The sequence below is a fragment of the Cenococcum geophilum genome (assembly GCF_001692895.1).
Source record: "Cenococcum geophilum 1.58 unplaced genomic scaffold K441scaffold_25, whole genome shotgun sequence".
NCBI classification, from domain to species: Eukaryota; Fungi; Ascomycota; class Dothideomycetes; order Gloniales; family Gloniaceae; genus Cenococcum; species Cenococcum geophilum.
This window is the reverse complement of record NW_027137583.1, coordinates 1,478,110-1,494,412: the sequence shown is the minus strand read 5'-3', so window position 1 is coordinate 1,494,412 and position 16,303 is coordinate 1,478,110.

Genomic DNA, 16,303 nt, shown 5'->3' with positions numbered 1-16,303 from the left:
GCTTGATCGCGTAGGATCCCCCTTGACTCCTGCTAGAAAGCTTTCGGATAGCAATCGAATCGCCTTCGGGTCGCCGTCGGGGCAGAGCTGCACCGCTGCACTGTCGATTGTATGCGTATACCAATCGCGTCGAGAGATGATCGCGTATGATCCGGATAGCACCGACCCTTGGCTAGGTAGCTACCGTCTCCCTTGTCTCCTGATCCGTATCTACCACCGTAATATGCGGATGCGATCTGCCAGACGTCTGCTGGTGTAGCTGCTCTGCAGTATACGCGATCGTCCTAGGTAAGGTAGAGGACCTGATCCGTATTCTAACACCGTTATGCGGATGCGATCTGCCAGGCGTCTGCTGGTGTACCTGCTGTGTCGCAGTGAACGCGATCGTCCTAGGTAAAAATGGAGGATCGTGAAATTGCTCGAGGGCGCAGCCCTCGGCTTGCTGCAGGCTACCACCCGCGAGGGTGTAGGATCGGTTCAAATGTGAGGCAGTATTGCTAGGGTGTATGGTAGGGAGCAGGTAAGCCGAGCATGAGTCACATAGGGAGTCGATGGAAGAGGACGATATGGTAATGAGGTAGGCAATAGCCTGAGTACAGAGACGAACCGATGGGGGAGGAAGGAGGCTGCAAGCCCGAGGAGCTTATAAGGGGTGGCCAAGGCCTAGCTGAAGGCTAGCCTTGGTAGCCCCTAAGAGCTCCCGGGATGTAGCCGAGTAAGGGACCAAAAGTACCCTTACACCTATAAGGAAGAAGTAAGCGGCTTTACTATAAATTAGAGAATCTATAATATAAATAGCAGTTAGATTAGGAGATAAATATATAGACCTAAAGGACTTACTAGTTGAACAAGATGTTTAGACTAAAGATTAAGAGTTTAATACTGAGATTAAAAAGTAAGAAGACTTTAAGGATCCACTCGCAAGACGTGAAAAGAAAGAAACTATAGAGGAATTTAGAGTAAGAATTACCTTATAGTAAGAATAGAAACTAGATAAGAGACCTAGCATATTAGGACGTATAAAGGATAGAGTACTAGTACAAAGAATTACTAATAGACCTAAGATAGGCATACTAAGAGCTAAGTAGCTTACTAAACTAGAATAAGAAGAGGATCTAGGGATTTCTATTAGGTTTAAAGAACGATATATAAAAGGCTATTATAATATAGTAATAAGAAGATACTTCCTTATAGATAAACCGTATATACTCTAGCAGCTATACTAAAAGTGGTATAGGCAATGACATAATAATAAGTGGGAAGATTTCTATATATGGTTAGACGAAAAAGTTATCTAAGACCACCTAATTATAGAAAAAGTAATGAATTATATTAAGGGAGCCTTAATTATAATATTAAAGGATCTAGAGAAATAATTAAAGGACTAGAGAAGTAAGAGACGTATCTTAGTACCTATAAATAAAGTCGCAACGTTTAGATTAGCATAATAGAGGTTTAAACTTAAGGACGAAGATAAGCTAAGAGTTAACCTAAAGCACCTAGCATACTATACGCTATTATAGATTGTATACGTAGACGATATATATAAAATGCATAAGAATCCAAAAAAAGAACCGGAAATACCCTATAAGGATGTACTAGATAATAGATAAACAATAGTATAGAAATACTAAGTATATATATAGATGGCATCTAGCAGAAGTTTAAGAGGAAGGAAATTTAATACTTTAACTAAGAAGATTCCTTATAGAAGAATACTTAGATAAACGATAATAGTAGAAATATCTAGAGAATACCTGTCTATAGTATATTAAAGATAAAAAGCGAACTAGATATTAGCTAAAGAATAAGTTAAGTATAATAGGATTAAGTAGCTAATAGTTAGAAAAAGTAGAGGCCTATAAAACTAGAGGGAGCTAGTAGTAAAGCCTTAGACCCTTAAAGGAATTTAAGGATAACACCTAAACCTAAGAGTTAATTAGCAAGATTAACAGTTTAAAGCATTAATAAATAGTAGAGCAATACGAAACCACATCTTATTAGCAGCAGATAAAAGGATAGGGCTACCACATAGGCAAAAAGAGTACCTTTATCCATTAGTAACGATTTTAGGATATCTAATAGCCTATAAAGAAGGCATTATTAATCTTAAAATAGGACCAGTTTAGATAACTATTAAAGGGAAATAAGTTAAAATGTCTTTTAATATATTACTATTAGGGAATAATAAAGCAGTATTAGGAATGCCTTAGTTATAGAAATATAATCCAAAGATTAATTAGGTTATAGGTTAGGTCGATATTAGAGATATATAATAATGCAAAATATAATAATAAACTAAGTTGGTATAGTACTAAGTTAAAGCAATATATAAGGAGACCAATTAAGGATTAAGTTATATACTAAAGAGATACTATAAGTATAGCAAAAAGCTATAGTCACTAAAAAGTAAAAAGCTGTTAGAATATATAGTATAGGACTATAAGATAAAGCTAGAACTAGGAATAAGTTTAAGGTTTTACCTAACCTATAAGTTAACAGAAAAAGAGTTATAGGCACTTAAGAAGTTTATCTAGGAAAATCTTTAAAAAGGATATATTAGACTATTACAGTCATCAGCAGGATATCCAGTACTATTTATACTAAAGAAGAATAGAAAACTTAGGCTATGCATTAACTATAGACAGTTAAACAGCATTACTAGGAAGGATAGATATCCTTTACCCTTAATTAGCAAAATCTAGAACAGGATTAATAATACGCAAATCTTTACGAAGATAGATCTAAGATAGGCGTACCATTAAATTAGGATTAAGGAAGGCGACAAATAAAAGGCAGCCTTTAGGTTAAAGAAAGGACTATACAAACCACTAGTTATATAATTTAGGCTTATAAACGCACTAGCAACGTTTCAAAAGCGTATTAATAATATATTAAGAGAATACTTAAATGAATTTATTATGGTATACCTTAACAATATTATCATCTACTTAATAAGTAAGGAAGAACATAGAGAATACGTTAAATAGGTCTTAAAGAGACTACAGGAAGAGTAGATGCTAGTAGCAATTAAAAAAATACAAGTTCTTTACCAGAAAGACGGATTTTATTAGATTTATCATTAAACTAGGCCAACTTAGTATAGATCCAAAGAAAATCGAAGCTATAGTAAATTAGCAAGAACTAGAAAATGTAATACAGTTAAGGTCATTTTTAGGGTTCTGCAACTACTATAGAAGGTTTATAGCTTAATAGTTAAAGGACATTAAGCCACTTATAAGATTAACAAAGAAAGAAGAACTATAGGCATAGGAAAAGGAATAAAAGGAACTGTTTAAGAAAATCAAATAGTTATTCACCTAGGAGCCAGTTCTTAAAATCTATTAACTATAGTTAGAGACAGTAGTCAAAACAAATACATTAGACTATACACTAGGAGCGTGCTTTCTATAAAAATATAAAGATGGATAGCACCTAGTGGCATACTATAGTTAAAAGATAACACTACTAGAACTAAACTATAACATCTATAATAAGGAGTTGTTAGGTATAGTTATAGTACTAAAAAAATAGAGATTATTCTTACAAGGTATAGAAAAACTATTTGTAGTTAAAACGGATTATAAAAACCTAACGGGGTTCCTAATAACAAAAGAACTTAATTATAGGTAGGTTAGATAGGCGGAGATGCTTATAGAATACTATTTTAAGATTTAGTATACCAAGGGTACAGAAAATGCACGAGCAGATACTCTAAGTAGAAAGACTAAACTATAAATAATAAAAAGCCATTAGGGGCTTTATTACGAAGGGATATAGACAGATTAATTAGATATAATTATCCAAAAATTGTAGCAACATAAGAAGAACAGATCTATAATTTACTAGAAAGTAATTAGATATAGAAGATCTAAGATATATAGGTAGAGGATCTAGACTTAGAGCAGTATAAAAATTAAAAAGTAACGTATATACCAAAATCTATTATAAAGGAGTTTATTAAGTCATTTTATAAAGGACTAACTTAAGGACATAACGGAGCTATAGGCTTAGTGTTAAGACTTTAAGAGGAGTATATTATTAATAGAATCTAGGGTTTAGCACGGAAAATTACTAAGGAATATCTAGATTACTAAAAAAATAAACTAATAAGGCATAAGCTATATAGAGAGCTATAACCTGTTAAAATACTAGAGAGACTATAGGAAGTCATATCATAGGACTTTATTATTAAGTTACTAAAGTTAAGAGATCCTATTACCGGATAAGATTATAACGCGATCTTAGTAATAGTAGACAAGCTTATAAAGTAGGGATACTTTATAGCATACACAGAAGAAATATCAGCAGAAGATGTCGCTAGAATCTATATTAAAGAAGTATTTATAAGATATAGAGTACTAAATAAGATTATATCGGACAGAGATCTAAGATTTGTAGCAGCATTCTAGGAAGTGTTCTTAGTAGAGTAAGAAGTTTAAGCAGCAACTTCTACTATATATTATCTATAGACAGACAGTTAAATGGAAAGATTAAATTAAATACTAAAATAGTATCTAAGGTATTATATTAATTATACACAGAATAATTAGGTATCGCTATTACTAGTTATATAGTTTATATATAATATAACACTATAAGAAGGAATAGGCATATTACTATTTAAGGTAAATTATAGATATAAGTTAAGGACCTTATTATCGCCACGTTAAGTAAAGAAAATAAATAGTATAGCTAAGTAAAGAATAAAGAGCTTAATAAATCTTTATATAAACCTTATAGAAACAGCTAAGGTGGTACAATAAAGAATAAAAAAGTACTACGATGCTAAGAGATCTGAGGGACTAGATCTTAAGGAGGGAGATAAAGTATAGCTACTATACAAAATTTTTAAGAGTTAACAACTAAGCAAGAAGTTAGACCACGTCAGACTAGGACCTTTTAAAATTATATAGAAAATTTCAGCGGTTACATTTAAGTTAAACCTACTAGCTAGGATAAAGATCTACCCTATATAGCACATTACAATGCTAGAGCCAGCACACAGAAATGTTAAGCCACCGGTCTATAAAGCAGACATATATAGAGGACAAGAGGAAGATAAATAGTAAGTTTTAAAAATCGTTAGTTATAAGAATATAGACGATAAAACATAGTATAAAGTAAAGTAGATAGGCTATAACGAGACTATCTAGGAACTACTAAAGAACCTAAAGAACGCTATAAGAAAGGTATAGGAGTATTAGAAGAAAAAAGGTTAGGCAATATTGATAAAAAAGAATTACTAAAGAACGAGTTACCTAAGGGGGACCTAGAAAAAGCGATTGCCAAACTACTTAGAGTTGTTTCCTTCGCTATTAAAAGAGAATCTATTCTTTTATTGCTAAGTTCCTATAGACCTTATTAAATAAGTTTCTACTCCTTTAAACGAACCTTTTTACGGACACGTTCTAAATAAAGAAGATAAGCATAAGCGTTTCGACGGGCCTTAAGGGCACAACACTTCTTATTACGGATGCGAGCCAGATAAAGCTTATTATTATGCTAAAGTTAATAAATCTCGGCTAGCGCCTCTAATAGTTCACCATTAAGCTTTGTAGCAGTAAATTAAATATAAGACCCTATAACAAATTACTTAGGGAACTTAGAGACTATTAAGAGTTATAGGACGCGTATACTTAGCATTAAAAACGGAACGAACATTATAGAAAGACCGTATATTTGTTTACGTACACTCGGAACAAAAGGACGGTTATTAGTTAATAGGTAATACAATTATAATATAGACTAACCCCTCTTTCGCATAATAAGAGTAAGAAGGTATAATCTCACCCAGCGATAATATAACAGCTACGGTGCAAGATCGGCGCTTAGCTAAAGAAGAAGAAGGTGCTTTAGGCATTATAAGTAACAATATTAACCAAATTAATTAGACGGATATTATACCTCTAGTAAACGACCTAGAGATACTAGGTATCTTCAAGGACAAAGATAAAGAGGAGGGAGATAGTATTACGGACGCTCTAAATATAATGTTACGACTACTTAGAGAAGAGTCGAAAGAAGCTAGTTGGTTAATATAAGCACGGACTAGAATAGAACCCGTAGAGCTATATAACGAGGAATGGTAACCAAGGTCACATAATGAGCTCTATAAGCTCTGCGAGGTCTATAAGGGACGTCTTACGTACCTTACGTAGCTCACGTACTTTACGTACAAAAAGGATTTTATAGGAGTATGGTTGTGTATTTAAGAACCTACAGTCCCTACCTAGATAGTTCCTTCCTTATAGTAATTTTTAGAATACAATTGGAGTTAATCTGTTAGGCAACCACTCCACCAGTTATTATTACGTTGTTGACTTTATTCGATACCTATATACCTAGCCTATTAACAAGTCCACTGTAGTTCCTACTATAAGGCTCCGTTATAAACTCCCTTTTAACCTAACCTTTAACTTATATACGTAGAGTATTTATGTTAACAAACATCTCTAGTACCTTATTTAGGTTCGCCTTTATTATTATATCTATTAGGTTATCTTAGCTATTAATTTATTAAATCTTAAAGAGTTTTTAACGCTTATAGGATTGCTAAAGTGCTATAATATCGATTATAAGGCGCTTCTCCTTTATAGTACTAAGCTTAATTAAACACTTATAGAGGGAATATAAGTTAGTGTATACGATTATAGGGATAATAGGAAGTTTAAGTTAATCTATAATTATCTTTAGGGTAGTTCCAATTGCAATTACTATATTAACTCCGCTAACCATTCTATATATCTCTAACACTAGAACGCTTTAAGTAATACGCTTACTCTTAGTTAAGCTCTAATAGATAAGGTTACCGTAGATTATAAAGTTATTCTCTTTAGTAGATTTATTTATAATAATAATCTTATATCCTAACTAGAAGCTAAAATCTTTATTATTTATAAACGATCTATTAATAAATACAAAGAGCTTAGCGGTTAGGAGATTAATAGGCACATAGAGTAGTCCCCAATTAAGATAGTTTATTTACTAGGAAAGACGCTTATTTAAGGTAAGGATATTATTCTTAGTTGGTTCCTAGTATTAAGCCGCAACAGAGAGATTAAATAAAGCCTTAGGTTAATAGATAGAAGCAATATAAGCTCCGTAAGCACGTTACTCCACATATCCTTACTTTAGAGAATTAATATTAATAACGTTAATTTTCTTGCCTTAACCCTTCTGGCGTAAAGTAATGGAATCCTCGTTTAGGGAGAGGATGCATTTATTAAAGAGTAATAGTATTATTAAATTAAGCTTTTCTTTTAGCTTTGCTATAAGATTTGCCTTTACTAGCTTATCTTTTTTAAGAGCTAAGAATTCGTCATCTCCTAAGATAATTATATTATTAGTCTATATACCGACAATTCTAAATAGAGTTCCTATAGTTATAATAAGGAAGCAGGGATTAAATATAGATATAGTTATTAAAAGCTTCTCTTTATAGTGCTTACTATAAGTAGCCCACCAATAAGTTCCTACCTCTGCAATTCTATATAATGGCTTAAGCACAACCATAATTATATCTTTGAGATATTAGTAGCGAATTTACTCTAGAAGGTGTGCTAATATTAAGCGCTAAAGGTGCGTCTCTAATTAGGTATAGGCCTGGGTAATATCTTATAAATAAACCACTATTCTATTCTTTATTAAGGAGGGAGCTAATGCAATAATAACTCGTTAACTAGCTCGTTAAATTATAGGAGATTATATAAAAATTATCTCCTTACCATTATTATTGTAACCTTAGATAATAAGCCTTACCCTTAATCTTATTAACTATCCTTAACTTAAAGATACGAACTTTATTAAACTTAGTAGGGTCATACTTCTTAAATTTAAAGACTTCTTTTATAATAAGACCGTTGATCTCCTGCTTATCGGATGCTTAAAAATGAGCTCCTGGGGTTATAATATAACCTTCCTTTTAGAGCTATTTTGCGAGCTTAAAGTTAGCCTTCTCTTTAGCTGTTATAAAGGCCATTAATAACTTAACTCTATTCTTAATAGCGGTAACAAATTATTCTTTAAAATTAATAAGATGTTAGCGATTTTATAATCCCTTTAGGTAACCTCTACCGCGTCGTGGTTATAGCGCATCTACTATAATTATATTAGGATTATAGTCGCCTTCTAAAGCACGTTAATCGTAGTTATTCTTTAAGATATCTTCTAGGGCATCCTATAAGGGCTTAGAATTATTATCTTTATAGTAAGGCTTAATAACAGTTAAACGGAATTAAGTAGGTCCGTAAGGTATCTAAATAGTATAAGTTTAGATATTAATTATAATAAGTTAGTGTAAGCCTAACTATTCTCCCTTTTTACGCTATACGTGTACTTTAGACTAAAGTGGCAGATTAAGCGTAGTTAAGGTATTTAGGCCATTTCTTATTTCTAGTACGTTATTAACCTAGCGTATAGCGTAGAGACGTCGTACCTCCTTTATTGCCTTATAAATAGCCTTAGCTTATTATATAACAGAGGGAGATAGTAGAGAATTATTAGTTATTTAAGGGTAGGCGCTAAAGACTAGTAATATAGGTATAAGTCTATCTAGGCCAGCGAAATTGTTAATAGCTTTAACAGCCATTTATAAGGTAAGTTCTTCGCTAGCATCCTTTAGTTTTAAAGAGATAATCTTATATACGCGGCGTAATAGCGTGTAATATTGCTCTACTTTTTTAATACTATTATATGCCTCAATAGGGACTTCCTTAACCTTAATTGCCATTACCTTTATCTATTGTCGGAACTCTATAGATAAGAAATTCTTTTCTATATTATAGACGATTTAATTAGGGGATCTTAAGTAGATATTAATCTAGTATAATTATAGGGTATCCTATATATTCCTAGCTGATATATCCTTTAAGAAGCGTACGGCTTAGAAGAAGATTAAGAAGTTAATAACTTAGAGTACTAGCTTGCCGCTAAAATATATAACGTTAACGATAATACAGAAGTTAAAGTTATAGTTATCTTTAAGGGTAAACTTAAATCGGCTAGGGGACTTTTAGTTTATTTAGTAGTAATAGCAGTACTTTATAAGATGCTTAATCGCCTTAACCTTAACTTTATAGCCTACTTACTAAAAAACCCTAAGCAATTAGTAAACGGATAGGTAGCTAAAACAATAGCGTAGTTGGCGTAACTCTAACTTAGTTAAGTAGCTCTAAGTAACACTCTTTTCTAGTTAGTAAAGGAGCAACTAGGGGTAATCTTACTTGCGTATAATAGGTACCTAATTATCTCCTTAAATAAGTACATTTTTAAGGTTATTAAGCTTAACGCCTAATTTATTTATATCTTTAATGCAAAATAGAAATGGGGTGTTTATAGGAATAACGTAAAAAGTAATATACCCTAAGGGGGTTTAAACCCTAATTATGCTAAGAGAGATTATAGTACCCTTGCTAAAACAAATCGTGTGTTGGCCTACTATTAAATAGTCAATCTAAACAAAGCTATTAAGCTACTAAAGGGCTTAAACTTAAGGTTTTCCTACTATAAATACTCCTACGGCTCTAGTGTCTGGCATAATACTATAGAAGACGTTCGCCAAGTATCTGTTATTAAAGGAAAATATAAAACTCTCCCTTAGCTTATTAAAGATATCTAACTTCGTAATAAAGTGGAGTATAAATTAATTATTAAGAACAGTAACGGTTTATATGCCATTTACCTCACCATACTTAGTAAAGTATTAGTTAGGTAAGTAGTCCTTAATTTCCATATCTATAAGGAGCTGTTCGGCCTTATTAACCTTACCCTTAAGATCTTCTACGCCTTTATATTAAACTAGGAAGCTTTAGAAGTAGGCTGTAGTAACCTTATAATTTTTAATATTTCTTATACTCTAGCGAAACTTATTATACGCCTCCTTTTGTTTATTAAGAGAATGTCTAGTTAACTAGTAATTTAGTTTCTTACAAATATAGTATTTTTTTTGGCAATTACTTCGGAATAAACCTCCATAAGGACCTCCACAATTGCCTTATAATTAACATTAATTGTACCCTTTACTATATTCCCTACTATGGCCACTATATATTTAGTTAGTCCAGTTATAATTATATTAGTTAGGAATACTTAGTTAGGTAGGGTTTTTAGTATAGAACTGTTAAGATTCTTATATTTATATCGCAGTACCTATAGCGGAGCGTAGCTCGGTATATACTCCTTTAAATATATCTATAGGGTTATATAGCGCTAAATTACACTTAGGAACACTACGGCAGGCTAAGATAACCTAGTCCCTTAGGCTGTTCTTATTTTGGTAAGTTTTAATAAGGCTACGTTAGATTTTCTAAAGTTTATTAAAGAGTAGTTAAAGGCACTTTAAATAAGTCTTTATTAAGTTAAAAGTAACAACTCTTTAAAATATAGTCTTCTGTTATTCGGATATATAAAGCTAGTAATTCTTATTAGTTTTAAAGTGGGCTTTAGTAAGCTAAAGTATTATATTAAAGCTATAGTTTCTACCCGTAATATAGTTATAATAAAATGTTACTGCCCGTCCCTTTAATATAATAGAGAAAGCGTAATAGCACTAGTAGCCTTAAATTCTAACTTTATTGCAACAGTTATAAAAGACCTATAGTTTTATTCCGAGTATATTATACAATTCTCCTCTAAACTTCTTCTCTTCATCTAAATATATCTTTATTAGATTCGTAACTTCTTATAGTAAAGGCTTGCCGGTTAGCTAGGATGGAGGAGTTAAAGGCAGTAGGGGAGGTAGAGGAAGAGCACCTCTAGGTAAGAGGGCACCTCCTAGTAGGAGAGCACCTCTAGGTGGGGGATTAGCGTTCTAGGGGTTTTAATATAAATTAAAGTTGCCTTTTAAAGAATATAGGTTGGTTCTAGGTTTCTATAGTTAACGTATAATCTTAGCTTCCGTCTATACTAGTTCTTCTATACTAATAATAACGGCCTAAATATTGCTAGCAATTGGGTTACCGTTCTTAGTAATATATACCCTATTCCTACAGAGAAAGTCTTAAAAATCCTAAACAATATTAACATTTCCAAGTACCTAAGTGTCGGCGGTCTATCTTACAAAATCCTCCCTAAAATACTCCTATAGTTATAAATCGGCGTAATATCTATTTTAGTAGAATATAATATAGTATAAGAGAAAGCTGTTAACTTGTTTTGCGGTATAAGTTATTATATTAAAGGCAAATTCATCCTAATTTTCATTGATAAGTTTCGCGTGCTTAGCTACCCCTAGTAGTAAGGAGTCTTTTCAGTTATTTAAAGTGACTGTGGCTATGTTTTCGGCTTATAGTTATATTATTAGGTGTCGTAATAGAGATTATAGAGTTATAGGAATAGAGGTATTATTAGTATAGAGATTATCGTTTAGTACGCGTTCGTGACAAAAATCTACAATTATAGGGCTCAGGACCAGTTCTGGCCTTAAATCGCGAAGACTTATAAAGTATATTGTTCTACGTAATAAACGCAAGAATCTATAATCTTAGAAAGGCTTAGGACCAGTTCTAGCCTTTTAGATCCTTAGATTCGTAGAAGAGTTCTATTTAAGGTTTAGGACCGGTTCTAACCTTAAAAGACAGCTTCCTCTAGTATAAGTAGCACTAGTATAGTAGCTTATCTCTTCTTAGTGGAATACCTAGCTGTTCTATAGTATAACAGTAAAGTTAACTACTAATTAGTATTGGTTACATAAGGTGATATTACGTAGCTACGGTTCGTAGATAGTATAATAATTGTTATTTTCTTATCTTAAGGGAGGGCGAGGAGCTTAAGGCTCCTTGCCACGCTAGTGCCGCGGCGACATATAACGGCAACTTGCCGCACATAACGGCAACTTGCTATACGTGACGGCAATATGCCTTATATGGTGACCACTTACCTTTATTCCTAACACTAACTATTATTTTTTATATATAAATTTAGACTTTATAAAGTTTAAAATAAATTTCTATATTTTTTTTTAAATAAAAATCTTAATAGAGAAAGTTTTATTAAAAATAAATCTCTATAAGATATTGGATTTTTAAGAAATATTTTTAATATCTAGTAGTAGAAAATATGTGCTAAATATAATGTTTATAAAGGCTTTGTCAATCTAAACTAAATTAATTAGTAGCCTATATATAAGGATTCCAAACTAAAGGGAAAGAAAAAAAAAAGGTAAAAAGGAGTTATAAACTTATACTTCCTACTAAGGATTAGAATACAGTAGAATACGGTAAAATTTAGTAGAATTAGTAAAGATAGGCAAAATTCGGTAGAATTATAGACAAGTATTATAGCGTCGTAATATTACCCCCCCTCCCCCCCCCCTAAATAAACGCTTATCCTTAAGTGGGTAGCTTGACATTTATATAGTCCTCTACATCTATATTATCCTCTTAATGTTTTATCTAGCATCCTAATTAGTATAGTAGTCTTAGTCGTTTAGGGTACTTATTATAGAAGTCTTAAAGTAGATATAGGCTATTAATAAAGTCTCTAGCTAGTGTGACGGCTTATATAAATGCCTTTGAACTAAAGCTTGTAGAATACTATCTTACAAAGATACTAAGCTAAGGAGAAGGAAAGGGGGTCGTTAGGGCTGGTGTAAATAAATAAGTAGCGCGAGCTGCTAAGGCGCTAGTAGTAGGCGAGCTAATAGTAGAAAACAGTACCAGATAGTACACGATAGTACGCAATAGTATGTAACAATATAAGATAGTAATAGGTAGCAGAATATGGCAGAACTTAGGCAGAATTTAGCAGGTAACGCGCTCTAGCGCCGTTATATTACCCCCCCCTCCTAAAAAAGCCTACCCTTAGGCGTTGTCTAAGCTCCCTATTATTATCTAAATTGTTATAGTTATCTAACCCCTCTTCCTAGCATTTAATCTAGTTGTTTAATTTACGTAATAGTTTAGGGAGGTTAAGATAGGCTATATAAAAGTCCCATAGCTTATAGGGAGAGTACTTAAAATTAAATATAGGGCACTATTTTAGGTCTTTATTATAGCCTACCTAGCTTATATAGTATTTTAAGACATTATAGTCCTTTTTTACTGCTAGGATTCCTTTAACTTCCTATTCCCTATTCTCTATAATCTAGATTAGCGGTAGGGGGTTGTTATACTACCTAGGCAGTAGATTATCTATAGCCTTTTATAGTTAGTCTAAGGAGAAAACGGGGTGGATCCTTATTAACTCTGGTAGCTTAACCTTAAAAGAGTATCCTACCCTTTAAAGAATCTTATATAGGCTAGCTATTTAGTAATCTAGCTTATAGCTCAGCCTCTAGGTTTTTTAGTTCTTTATTAATACCTATACCTTATTTCTTACTTAAAAGTCTACCTTATAATAATGTCGGTTTATATTAAACTCCTTCTTCTCTTACACCTTTTTTATAATTATTTAAGCAGTCTCTTAGGCTCTGTATATTCTCTTAGTAAATGCCTAAGCCTCTTTATAACTAAGGCGTTCGCGGGCCGTAGCGGGTTTAGTAGGCCTATCCCAATTAAAGGACATTTATGGTGTATACCCGTAAAGCAGTTTAAATAGTAATATCCTTATACTATTATAGGGGAGGGTAAGCTATACGTAGTTTATTATAGGTAGTAGTTTTAACTAGTTATTCTAATAGTAGTTTATAAAGGGATGTAGTTGCTAGTTAAGGTACTGGTTTATAATCTTAGTTTAGCCGTTAGTTTAAGGATAGAATATAGTAGAGAGCTTAATCTTAATCCTAAGGATACAGTAGAATTTATTCTAAAAATCTAATATAAATTAGGGACTATAGTTAGAGATAATTAATTTAGGGGCGCCGTAGAATTAATAGATATTATTAATATAGAGGTGGGCTATATCCTTCGTCGTTATAGTTTTAAAATAAGGGAGGGAGACGGATTGCTTATATAGTCGGTTAATTATAATAAAGGCCGCATTATAGCCATGGGCGTCCTTTAAAAATAACTTAAAGTCTATTATAATATATTACTGAGGGCGTTCTAGAACTAGCAGCAGTTATAGCTACCTAGGAGTTTAATCCTTAGGGGTATCTTATTAGGTAAAACCTAAGTAGATAGTTATATAGCCGCAAGGTACGGGCGACCCTAGGGCAACCTAGGGGTGACTCGCCCGTAAGGCACGTACGCTATACGTGCCTAGGGAAACCCCTTCCTACCTCGCATACAGACTCCTCCTTTTTCCCTTAAGGATTCGTCTCTGTCTATACAATATACCTATTATTCTATCATTGGACTCCCTATCCACATCCTTACCTTATATTCGAATCCTTACCAATCCCCTTAGGAGGATAGCCGGTTTAATTTTCCTATAATGCCTCCGAAAAGAAAACCGACGCCTATACCCGACGGTAATACGCTAGCGATACAACCGCAGAACGCCTTAGGATCTAGTATAGACAAAACCGCTAGAAGCATACTAGTAGAATCTAAGCTACCTTCTAAACCTTAAAACGATTAAATATCTATAAACGCTAGAGACTAGTTTAACTTATATACCTAGGCTTAATAGGAGCTTAGTAAGGTTACTAGCGTCCTACCTAATACCACTAATATAAAGGAGCTAGATAAGCTGGCTAAGAAAATAGCCAACTTACGAAGTATTATCGATTTAACAAAGCCCTCCCGTTACCTCTTTAGTAAAGAGTATAAGTTATATAGCAAACATATACGCCGAACAAATCTCAACGCCCTAGTTAAGAAGTTACCACCTAATATTAGCGGTATTACTTAACAGCATTTTAACCGGTAGATTGCCGCAGTTAAGAACCGATTTAAGGTTAATAATGCTAACTACGACTATAAGCGACGCACGCGCTAGGCCATTAAAGGTTTTATAAAAGAGAAGACAATCGCCTAACTAGTTTATTGCCGGTTAGGCACTAAGGATAAGGGTTCTTTACTATAGGATGAATTTAAGACTATAGTCTAAGACCAGATTAGGAACCCTATAGTAAGACGCTTTAATAACGCTATAATGTACTATACGGCTATTATAAAGGAGAACTAAAGGTTTAACGTCTTCCTAGCCCGTATGCGTAGCTTAAAGGACCTCTTCTTATATACCCCTTTTATTAATCCTAAACAATAGGTAGACTTTTAGTTCTTATATCTTCCAGCCTACCTATAAGCAGAGCTCTTCCGCCAGAACTTTGCCTAACGGGTAAGAACCGCTAAAGACCTCTTTAATAAAATCCGCTATATAAAGTAATTGCTTAATACTATAAAGCTCGCAGAAGATCGCGTAAGTAGCAGCGGCAAATTATCGCGTATAAAGCGCGGTCGCAGCATAGGCTCTATAAAGTTAGGCTTAGGGAACAGAACCTAAAAAGGGCGACGCTTTTCTAAGTAAACTCCTAGGGAGATTACCTAAAAGCTAGATGGCTTAGGGGACCTCCTGGACGCTAGTACTATATAGGCGAGTTAAAGAACTATAGGCGGCCACTATAAGGAATACTAGAAGTAGGCTAATAAAGAGAAGTTAGCTTGGGCTTCGGAAAACCTAAAGCCCTAGTAGCGTATCTCTTTTAACTATAACTAGGGCCTAATATAGAGGGAGAGAAGAAACGTATTATGGTATATATTGTAATAAATACGCCCTAGGGCGAAGTCTGCCTACGTACTTTATATAATAATGGGTGCTAAATTAATCTCATTGATTAAGATATTATTTGTAGGTTTAACCTACCTATACGCTACGCGCTATGTTTACGTAAACCTATTATATGTTTCCTTAATAGCAACTAAATGATAATCTAGGATACTTATAATCTAACGGTCACCACTAGCGACTCCTAGGGTACCTCTTACACTATTAGCCCGCAGACCTTTTAGGGCGGCTTATTTAATAGTTATAATATAGTCCTTAAATAGGATTAGCTCGCGGAAGCAGATCTATTAATTAGCTTCTATTCTAGACAGTTTATCTAGGGTACTTCGGACCCTAGACGCCTCTAAATAGTCACCCTTAATACTCTCCTAGTAGATATTAAGGCTAGTAAAACAGTCTATTCGCTATAGCTAGAAGACTCCTTCTCTACGCTACGTCAGGAAAACGGGGGGTGGCGCACGAAATTTAGTTTCGCTAAAAGTGTTTTTAGGGCCCGGGGCTAGCTCTCCGCCATATTAGCTGACCCCCTAGAGCTCTACGCTAGCTTTCCGCTATATTAGCTGACCCCCTAGAGCTCTACGCCAGCTTTCTGCTATATTAGCTAGGCCCTAGAGCTATACGCTAGCATTATGCTAGCTTATGGCTATAAAATAAATATTATTACTATTATTGCGTTTATTGCTATTAGGGTATT